This window comes from Capsicum annuum, chromosome 9 (assembly GCF_002878395.1).
Source record: "Capsicum annuum cultivar UCD-10X-F1 chromosome 9, UCD10Xv1.1, whole genome shotgun sequence".
NCBI classification, from domain to species: Eukaryota; Viridiplantae; Streptophyta; class Magnoliopsida; order Solanales; family Solanaceae; genus Capsicum; species Capsicum annuum.
The window spans coordinates 126,381,744-126,393,608 of NC_061119.1; the positions used below are offsets into that span (position 1 = coordinate 126,381,744).

The 11,865-nt window shown below is 35.3% G+C and overlaps 1 pseudogene; it reads left to right on the top strand.

Annotated features, from left to right (window-relative positions):
* Positions 1–11,307, top strand: part of LOC107841365 — a 95,623-nt pseudogene extending 84,316 nt beyond the window's left edge.
* Positions 11,308–11,865: the final 558 nt, after the last annotated feature.

Genomic DNA, 11,865 nt, shown 5'->3' on the forward strand with positions numbered 1-11,865 from the left:
TCTAAAAATTTTATGAAATTTGTGATTTTGTGATTTGACTATTTACCCCTCTCTATATTTGCATTATTTTATTTCTTAGGTGTGGGAGTGATTGGCATGTTTGCCATTGCATTTTGTAATCATTTATGCGATATTATGGTTTTTGACGACTTCAAGACCCTTATTTTAAACTTATAGGGATATACTTTGATCTATTTGATGGATGGACGAGCAAACTATGCCAGCAACTCCAAAATATCAATTTTATGCTAGTTAGACTTTTGGTTTGGGTCCCGATACACTCGAGCTCATTTTGCCCTATTGATCGAAAAGTTTGAAAATTGAAGATATGGGTCTGGGATCTGCATTTGATAGAAACGACCTCGTATAGAAAATCCAACTTCACCAGTAGATTCAAAATGTTGATTTTAGGATGTTAGCATATTTGGTATGATTTTACGGATTTTAAATCTCATTTCGACCCTCTGTTTGGAAAATTGTGATTTCGGGTTTTGGGAGTAAACTTTGTGAAAATGACATTTTTTGAAAATCAAAATTAGCCAACGCATCTGAAACATCGAATTTAGAATGGTTTCATAGTTCGTTTGCATATATCGGACTTCAAACGAATCCCGAGATCCCCGTCAAAGTCTGGGTTGGACATTAAAAAGAAAATACTGTTGTCATAGCATATTTTCAGCTATATATTGCTGATGTTCTCCTCTTTTTGCCTACTTTGCTTATTTTTCATCTTGCCTCTTGAGAGTTAAACCCTAAAATAGAATGAGAACTTAAAAGTGAACCTTGTGGGACTTTGGGAAGCTAAATTAACACCTAATTCTTGATTTCATTATGGATTTAAGGTAAAAATTTAACATTTTCTTATTAATTTTTTGATAAATTTCTCAAAAACCCAAAAATCTTAGGGCTTGACTTTAAACTTTAACTTCACTCCTTTTCACTTGAATAATGTTTTTATCTTATAATTACTAGTTTTTCATCAATTTAACCCTTAAAACAACTTCGATTCCAAATTTTAACCCGGATTTCAAAGATTCTACTTGTTAAAGCTCAAAAATATTTTTTCTTCTATTTGAACTTCATTTTTTACTCAATTTAACTTAGGGTTTACTCTATAGGTTTCTAAAAATATGGGAAACATGTTTTTGAAGTAAAGTTTTGATTTTGTCCTTCTTTTTTGCAAACTCATTTCAAGTATTTGTTTTGACACCAAACTAAAAGTAGTCAATATGGGTTTCGTTGATTTTTTTATGCATAGATTTCATAATTGATGATTTTAGAAGAGTTTGAGATTGTTTGTGAAAAGTAAGGTATGGGTTCGAAGTGTAGTGGATCGAATTCGGCTTTTGAGGTAGGTTATGGCTTTACTCTTTCAGAATGCTTTGGGTAGTAAATCATGATACAAAATGCATGTTAAGGGTGGGAATTAATCATAAAAAATGGCTATTTATTTGTTGTACCAGTGTGGGGACCTATATGTGTTGTAATTATCAAAATTGAGATATTAGGTGATATGTGTGATCGTGTGTGGTCCTATATGATATTAATAGCCTTGAATACATGTGAATAATAGTATTGTGTAGTTAAGATGGTTAATATGGTACCATTGATGTATTGTGATTATATTCATACATTATTTGGCACATGAGACATGTTGGAAATTCGTAGATGTAACTGAAATAATGAGTGGACATTGGCTCACATGATTATGGAAATATATCATTATGGTTGGTTGTGAAAATACCCATTGTTATTGGTTGTGAGAATTATATCCTCACATCATACTCATTCATAAAACATTGGTACCACTGTGGTAACATCTGAGAAACACTAGCAATACCTTTTTAAAACCCTTTCCAAGGGATGTGCCGGGCAAAAGATATTGTAACACCTTACAAAAACCTTTTTGAGAGATATGCCAAAAAGGAGATATGAGACATGTGGATTGTATACGGGTTGATAAACCCCTCATGGGTCCTGCATTGGGAGGCTTGCCTTGGTAGGTGTATATAGGGATTGTACAACAATCTCAGAGGTTGTGCGATGACCTCGTGCATCATCATCATCATTATCATCATATACATTGAACTTACTTTATTATGATACATTATGTTATATTTACATATTAATTTATCATCTATGTATTTATCATATCTTCTTTTACTTGTATTTGATGTCCATACTTTTATTCTATCTTGGTGTGATGTTGCAAAATATGTGAGATATATTATAACTATTAGTGCAAACAGTGTGGGATACCGTTGTGGGACATTTTCTGATTGCAGGTGATGCACCCTTATTGTATATTTTGTATTCTTTATTTACTACTTTTCTTTGTCGGCCTATGATACCTACTAAGTACAAATGGATCCTAATCATGCCTACTGCGTCCTTTCGGTGCAGGTCCTAGCTCGAGTATGCCTCAACTTGATTTACTCGAGTGATTATTGGAGCTTCCAAGGTAGCCGTTAGACATTCATGCATCCAAAGTTCACCTCTATATTTCTATAGTAGTTATGTCTTTATTAGTATTTGGAGACAACTATTATTTCTTTATGGTTATTTTTCCTATGTATTTGACTCTTGGATTGTATTAGCAGTTCTTACACTATTGACACCTGATTTTAGGCATGATTGGTATTTTGGATAAGTTATTTATGTATTGTTATGATTACTTATATGGTTCGGCTTTATTTTAGATGCCTTATCTTGGGATATTTCTATCTTTTCCTTTTTTTCATATCAATTTAGGTGATAGGCTTACTTGTCAAGGTATGACACAGCAAGTTCCATCATGACGTAGCCAGGTTTCATGGTCTCAATAGTGTAAGAAAAGGATGTCTAATATAGTCTCACAGATCAGTACATAGATGTCCATATCTATCTTTGAGAGGCTATAGGACGTCCTAAGGAAACTTTCATCATTTCATTCTTTATCATGTAAAGTTCTTTCATACCTTATGTTTTGAGTTGTATTTTACTCTTTTTGAGTGAATGGTGAGGCTTATACTCCTATCGGTTCAGAAATACTGTGAGAGATTGGTGGAGATTGTTTGTAAATTATACGCCTATTGATGTTATTACGTTGACATGGGATCAGTTTGTTGATGCTTTTCTGGAGAAATTCATGCCTTACAGTTTGAGAGATTTGGAGAAAGGCTCCATGAGAGTTTCTGACTATGAGGCATATTTTCCTTCCTTGTGCAGATATTTCTATGATAGTATTTTCCATCGAGTCGGAGAAGACTCGAAAGTTTGTCAAAGATTTGGATGTATTCTTTTATTTGGCTATGTCTCAGGTGGTTGTGCTTAGGTCTTTCTTTCAGAGTATTGTGTATCATGCTAAGACGATAAAGGGTATTTTTCAAGTATCTCAGGATGGCTCTAACAAGGTGCATCATTTTTGTGAGTTCAAAGGTCAGTATCCCCATGGTAGTGATTTTAGTGGTTCATATGGATAGTGTAGTTCATTGTAGTAGCCTTAAAAAGTTTAGGTGTTGGACCTTCTAGTTCAATAGTTCAGGGTGGTTGTTCGGGCCTAGTTATGCCTTTTCCTATTGATACTGGTCATAGAGGTTGATATGTGCCTAATAAGACTAGTCATGTGGCCAAGGAATGCCCTCTCCATATATTTAGAGCTACTAATACTTCAGTTGTGAGGGCTAAAGGTGCTACCAGAGGTATAAGGGGCAGAGGTGATGGAGCTCGTAGGGGTTATCGTGGGGCCACTTAAGTAGTTGGTGGTCGTGGTCAGTGTTATGCTATACCAGCTAGACCTGAGGTAGAGGCTTTTGATACTATGATTACAGGTATTATCCCTTTTTATTTTAGACCTACATCTGCATTATTTGATCCCAAATCAACTTTCTTCTATGTGTTTGTGTATTTTGCTTTGGGTTTTGATTCTGTTAGTGAGCCTCTTGCCATGCCTATTCGTCTATCTTCCCAGGTAGGTGATTCTTTAGTGGTGGATCGAGCCCATCGATCTTTTGTTATGACTTTTACTGAGCATGAGACTTTGGTAGATTTTTTTGTATTGGATAGGGTCGATTTGATGTTATTTTAGACATGGATTAGTTGGATCCTTATTATGCTATCTTAGATTATTTTGCTAAGACTATGACTTTAGCTTTGCCGGGTGTGCCAAGGATAGCTTGGAAGGGTGTACTTTATCGAGTTCTAAGAGAGTCATATCTTATGTTCATGCTCGTAAATTAGTTGAGGGGGATATTCATCTTACTTGGCCCATATTCATGACACTAGTTTTGTTTTTCCTCCTTTCTTGGATTTTGTCCGTGTTGTCTGTAACTATATAGATGTATTCCCTACTAACTTGCCTGGTATGCCTCTGAATGGAGATAATTATTTCAGTATTAATGTTGAGCCAGGGACCAAGACCATTTCTATTCTTCCTTATAGGATGACCCTAGCAGAGTTAAAGAAACTGAAGGATCAAATATAGGAGTTGTTGGATAAGGGATTTATCTGACCTAGTATTTCACCTTGGGTACGTCTGTCTTATTTATTAAGAAAGAAGATGGATCATGTATTGATTATCAATGGTTGAATAAGGTGACAGTTAAGAATAAGTGTCCTCTTTTTTATATTGATGATTTGTTTGATCAGCTTCGGGTGTTATAGTGTTTTCAAAGATTGATTTGAGGATTGGTTATCACCAATTAAGGATTAGAGCTTTGGATATTCCAAAGATAGCTTTTCAGAAACAATATGTTCATTATGAATTCTTGATCATGTCTTTTAGGTTGACCAATACCCCTACCACATTCATGGAGTTGATTAACCGGGTGTTTTGATCGTATCTTGACTTCTTTGTTTTTGTATTTATAGATGATATCTTGGTATATTCCAAGAGTGACCTTGAGCATGAGGAGCATTTGCAGGTTATGCTTCAGAGATTGAGGGATCAAAAGTTGAACGTGAAGTTCTCTAAGTGTGAGTTTTGGTTAGAGTATGTTTCTATCTTGGATCATGTGGTGACTAAGAAAATTATTATGACTTATCCAGCTAAGGTTACAACGGTTCATGATTGGGCTAGACCTACTTCACCTATCGAGATTCAGAGTCTTGTTGACTTGGTAGGTTATTATCAGTATTTTATTAAGGTTTTTTCATCCATTGCAGCTCCATTGACTAAGCTGACTCAAAATAAGATTTCCTTCTAGTGGTTAGATGCTTGTAATGCGAGCTTCCAAAAGCTCAAGGATTTGTTTACTTCAACTCCTATATTGGCTTTGCCCAAGGAGAGTGTGGGCTTTTTTGTGTTTTAAGATTCTTCTGATATTCGTTTGGTTGTTGTGTGGATGTAGGAGGTCAAGGTAATTGTGTATAAGTCTCGTCAATTGAAACCTCCTGAGAGGTATTATCCTACCCATGATTTAGAGTTGTGTGCAGTTGTATTTGCCTTAAAGTTATAAAGGCACTACTTGTATGGAGTCCGTTGTGAGATCTTCTCAGACCATCGTAGCCTTTAGAACTTCTTTACCAAGTGATATCTTCATATGAGGCAGCATCGTTGTCTTGAGTTTCATAAGTATTATGACTTGACTTTTCTCTACCATTTAGGAAAGGCTAATGTGATTGCGGATGCCTTAAGCCGAAAGTAGACTAGCATAAGTAGCTTGGTGCATTTTTTGACCAGGAGAGGACTTTGGCATTAGAGGTTGAGTCTTTCTCTAACCAGATAGTTAGTCTTGATATTTCGACATCGGGGTGTATTTTGTCATTTATAGATGATAGGTCTTTTTTGATGGAGCAAATTCAAGCTTATCAGTTTGATGATATTAAATTGAGGTTCATTTGACATAAAGTGTTGAGTGGGGAGGCTAAGGAAGCCTCACTTGATTCAGATGGAGTTTTGAGGATTGGGGGCTGAGTTTGTATGCCGAGAATGGGTGACTAGATTAGGTTGATCTTAGATGAGGCCCATTATTCAAAATATTTTATCCATCCAGGTGTGACTAAGATATATCATGATATGAGGCAACACTACTGGTAGAGTGGTATAAGGCAGGATATGGTATATTTTTTGGTTCATTGCCTACGTTGTCAGCAGGTGGAGGCCGAGCATATGAGACCTGGTGAATTTCTTCAGAGGTTACCCATTCTTGAGTAGAAGTGGAATGTATCACCATGAACTTTGTGACTAGTTTGCCTCGTACATCTCATGGTTCTGACAGAGCGTGGTCATCGTGGATTGATTGACCAAGTCAACTCATTTTATTTTGGTTCAGGTTTCATTCAGTGATGAGAGGTTAGCCCTTATCTTCATTTGTAAGATTGTGTGTCTGCATGGTTCATCGATGTCCATTATTTCAAATCAAGGTTATGTGTTCACATCTCACTTTTAGAAGACTTTTTAGGATGAGTTGGGTACTCGGGTTGATCTTAGCATAGCATTCCACCCTATATTGATGGCTAGTCAGAGCAGACTATCTAGGTTTTGAAGTATGCTTCGCACGTATGTGATGAATTTTGGTGGCCAGTAGGAGTAGCATTTGGTATAAGCAGAGTTTGCATATAATAATAGCTACCATTTAAGTATTGATATAGCTCCTTTTGAGGCATCGTATGGTAGGCATTGTCGCTTCCCAGTGGACTGCTTTGATATTTTAGAGATGAGACCACGAGGTGCGAACTTGTTCCGTGAGTCTTTGGATAGAGTCAGGGTCACTCAGGATACATTTAGAACAGCTCAGAGTAGGCAGAAGTGCTATATTTATTTTAGAATTTATGCCTTGAGATTTGGCATTGAAGGTCCTATTTTCCTTTGAGTTTCACCCATGAAGGGTGTAATGAGGTTTGGGAAGAGAGGCAAGCTTAGCCCCAGGTATATTGGTCCATTTGAGATTCTTTGGACTGTTGGTGATGTGGCTTATGAGTTGGCTTTGCCTCTTGATCTATCAGTTGTTCATCTAGTTTTTCATGTTTCTATGCTTTGTCGTTATATTCCTGATGAGTCTCATGTCATTCGTTGGGAGTCGGTTCAATTAGATGAGCAGTTGTTCTTTGTTGAGGAGCTAGTTTTTATTTTGGCTAAGGATGGTAGGCGGCTGTGCTCTAGAATGATCCCTGTGGTTAAGGTCCAGTGGCGAAATCGACCTATAGATGAAGCTACTTGAGAGGTCAAGTCTGATATGCGTAGTTCTTATCCTTATCTCTTCATTGATTCAGATATTTCTTTGCCTTAGTTCGAGGACAAACTAGATTATTAGAGGTGGATGATGTAATGATCTAAAAAATTTGATGAAATATGTAAAAAAAATTATTTTGTATGATTTGACTATTTTAACCCTATTCATTGTAGAATTATGGTATTTCTGAGGTGTGAGAGTGATTGGCATATATTTTGATGCATTTTGGTATCATCTATGCAACATTGTAGTTTTTGATGGCTTTGACAGCCTTGTTTTAGACTTATGGGGATATCTTTTGATCTGTACAACGGATGGCCATACGAACTGCGTCAGCAGCTCCGAAATATTGAATTTAGGCTAGGTAAACAATTGGTTTGGGTCCTGAAGCACCTAAGCTCATTTCAACCTATTGATTAGAAAGTTGAAAAATTGAAGATATGGGTGTGGAACCCACATTTGATCAAAATGACCTCTGATGGAAATCTGACTTCGCCAACAGATCCAGAATGTTGATTTTAGGGTGTTAGCATGTTTGGTATGATTTGATGACTTTTAAATCTCATTTTGACCCTCCGTTTGGAAAATTGTGATTTCAAATTTCGAGGGTCAACTTTATGAAAATGATATTTTTTTGAAAATCTGACTTTGCCAACGCATATGGAACGTCTAATTTAGTATGGTTGCATAGTTCGTTTGCTTATATTGGACTCCAAATGAATTCCAGGCAGCCCGTCGAAATCCGAGTTGGACTTTAAAAAGAAAAAACTGTTGTCATAGAGGATTTTTAGCTATATATTTTTTATTTTCTCCTCTTTTTGCCCATTTTGCTCATTTTTTATCTTGTCTCTTGAGACTTAAACTCTAAATAGTATGATATCTTAAAAGTGAAGCTTGTGGGAGCTTGGGAAGCTAGATTAACGCGTAATTCTTGATTTTACTATGGATTTAAGGTAAGAATTCACCATTTTCTCAGTAATTTCTTGATAAATTTCTCAAAACCCCAAAAATCTTAGGGCTTGACTTTAAACTTCAATTTCACTTCTTTTCACTTGAATAATTTTTTTATCTTGAAATTACTAGTTTTTCACCAGTTTAACCCTTTAAACAACTTTGATTCCTGATTTTAACTTGAATTTCAAAGATTTTATCTAGTAAACTCAAAAATGGATTTTCTTCGATTTGAACCTCATTTTTTACTCGATTTAACTTGGATTTTTAGTTGTAGGTTCCTAAAAATATGAGGAACATAATTTTGAAGTAAAGTTCCAATTTCGCCCTTCTTTTTCGAAAATCTATTTTGGGGATCTGTTTTGACCCCAAACCAAAAGTAGTCAAAATGGGTGTCATTGGTTTTGTTTTAACGCAGAGATTTCATATGTAATATTTTTAGTAGAGTTTGAGATTGTTTGTGAAAAGTAAGGTTGTGGGTTTGAAGTATAGCGGTTTCAGCTTTTGAGATAAGGTATGGCATAACTCTTTCAGACTAGGCTGGGTAATAAATGATGATATAAAATGCATGCTAAGGGTGGGAACTAATCATGAAAAATGGCTATTTATGTGTTGTGCCCGTGTGAGGGGCTATATGTGATGTAATTGTCGAAATTGAGTTATTATGTGATAGATGTGACTGTGTAGGGTCTTATGTGATATTAATAGCCTTGAATACATGTGAATAATTGTATTATGTTGTTAAGATGCTTAATATGGTACCATTGATGTACCGTGATTATATTCATACTTTATTTGGCATATGAGATATATGGAAATTTGTGGATGAAACTGAAATAGTGAGTGGATATTGGCTCACATGGTTGTGGAAATATATCATTGTGGTTGGTTGTGAAAATACTCATTGCGATTGGTTGTGAGCATTACATTCTCATATCATACTCATTCATGAAATGTTTGTACCACCGTGGAAACATCTAAGAAACATTGGCAATACCTTTTTAAAACCCTCCCTGAGGGATGTGCTGGGGAGGAGATAGTATAACACCTTATTATTTGACAAACCTCCCATGGGTACTGCATTAGGAGGCTTGCCTCCATAGGTGTATACGGGGATTATGGGACGACCTCGTGCATCATCATCATCTTTATCATCCTATACATTGCACTTACTTTATTGTGTTATGTTATGTTTTATTTCCATATTGACTTGTCATCTATGTATTTATCGTATCTTCTTTTACTTGTAGTGGATGATCTTGTATATGCATGGTCCCCCTTGTTCTTCTTATATGTGATATAATACGTAATTTTGTTTTATGTTGGTGTGATGTTGTAATATATGTGAGATATATTATAACGGTTAGTGTAAGCGGTATGGGATACCCTTTTGGGATAATTTTTGATTGCTTATGACGTGCCTTTATTGTATATTTTGTATGCTTTATTTACTACTTTTCTTAGTCAACCTATGATACTTACTTAGTACAAGTAGATTGTACTCATGCCTACTGTGCCCTTTCGGTGTAGGTCCTAGATCGAGTGTGCCTCAACTTATTTTACTTAGGCGATTGTTGGAGCTACCAAGGTAGCGGTTGGATATTCATGCGTCCAAAGTTAACCTTTATCTTTCTACAGTAGTTACGTCTTTATTAGAATTTGGAGACAGATATTATTCCTTTGTAGTTTTTTTTACTATGTATTTGACTCTTGGATTCTATTATTAGTTGTTACACTATTAACACATGGTTTCAGGCATGCTTGATATTTTGGATAAGTTCTTTTCGCATTGTTATGATTACTTACAAAGTTTCGCTTCATTCTAGAAGCCTTATCTTGGGATATTTTTGTTTTTTCCTCTTTTCGTATGAGTTTGGGTGATAGGCTTACTTGTTAAGGTACACCGCAACAAGTGCCATCATGACCCTCATTTTTGGGTCATGACATGTTATTAGAATTTGGAGACAGATATTATTCCTTTGTAGTTTTTTTTACTATGTATTTGACTCTTGGATTCTATTATTAGTTGTTACACTATTAACACATGGTTTCAGGCATGCTTGATATTTTGGATAAGTTCTTTTCGCATTGTTATGATTACTTACAAAGTTTCGCTTCATTCTAGAAGCCTTATCTTGGGATATTTTTGTTTTTTCCTCTTTTCGTATGAGTTTGGGTGATAGGCTTACTTGTTAAGGTACACCGCAACAAGTGCCATCATGACCCTCATTTTTGGGTCATGACATGTTTATTTTCTCCAAACTGGTTCCACCAGTCGTAGAACCATCGAGGAATTGCAACAGACTTCATCTACTCTAAATATTTCACGAACCAAGAGTGAGTGTTAGGCCTAACATACATAAAGTTTTACCAGGCAGCCTTATAATCGTACCAATGGTAGGTCTGAGGTCGGTAATTTCTCGACACAGGAATAGGTGTATGTAGATGATCTACATACCATTCAAATAGGCTTAATACCCTTTGGATTCTAAACTTCGAATATAGAATATTGTTGGGATCATGTATATCTGCTAACTTATGCTCAATTTGCAATGAATCAGTATCTGTTAATATGAACTCATAATACCTTCGGGTCTTGAGGGGATCGTCTGTGTCCACATAGTCCCAATTGGTATAACACGATTATAACAACTCTGGTACTAAAAAACCATCATATTTTTATCAAGTGCCATTATTAGCAATAACTGTAAATCTACTTTCTTAAATTGCTTTTTATCAGGAATACTCTGTTCTTCTTTCTTTTGCGGAGGGGCTGGAGAAACTGCTTGTGAGTAGGTCTCCGGTAGTTTCATCGCGTTACTATCTTTTGTTTGAATAGCTATATTTTTATTGGCTGATGAGTATTCTTTTTTAAATATTTGTTTGAGTGGTTGCATTCTAGGTAAACTAGTAATGGATTCTTTTGACTGTGGGGGAACAATATGCTTTGCAGGGATGGAAATTCTGCCAGGACTGAAAACCTATGTTCCAACTTTTTATCTTCTTTATGGAAGGGTCTTTTCAATTTTTCTTCTGGTCGAAAAGGAAATGGAGACCTTAACCTTGATCCTGGTGTTCCAGGTCTCATAATTTCCCTATAGAAAAATTTTTGTTAAAACTTTTGGGAGAGAATTTCTCCCTTTATAAAATAAAATTGTTGTTATCATTTTGTAAAATAGTTTTTGCTGTTTTAATAGAATTTTGAAATTTCATGATACTATAAAATTTTCTTTCAATAGTGGATTAGTTTTTCTCTAATTCCCATTGGACTGAATTTACTTTAAGAATAGTTTGATCTTTTATAAAGTTACTTTCTTCTTTTGATATAATGTTTAGATAGGGAAAATAATTTTTTTTCCTAACATAGTGGAGTGGATGCCATCTAGCTGGCAATTTAAGGTTTTATTTGTTTTATAAAAGGAAGACCTAATATTATATCTTCATTAACATCTCTAGTTATTACAAAATCATTAATAAAACAAACTCAGTCATTGCAAATATGGGCTTTGGGGAGTCTATAATTTAGTTTTAATTTTTCCCATGTTGCGGAGAATAAGCGTGTAGTACCTATTTCTGGATACTCTATAGGAATTAATCCTTCTATAATGCAGTTTTCATCAGCACCTGTATCAAATATTGCAATCTTATGAATTTTATAAGCTTTACTGATAACTATAGTAATTGGTATATGGTAACTTTGTGGTATAGCTATAGTAACTGTATTAATTCCTAATTTGTTTATAGGAGGTTTTTCTAGAGATTC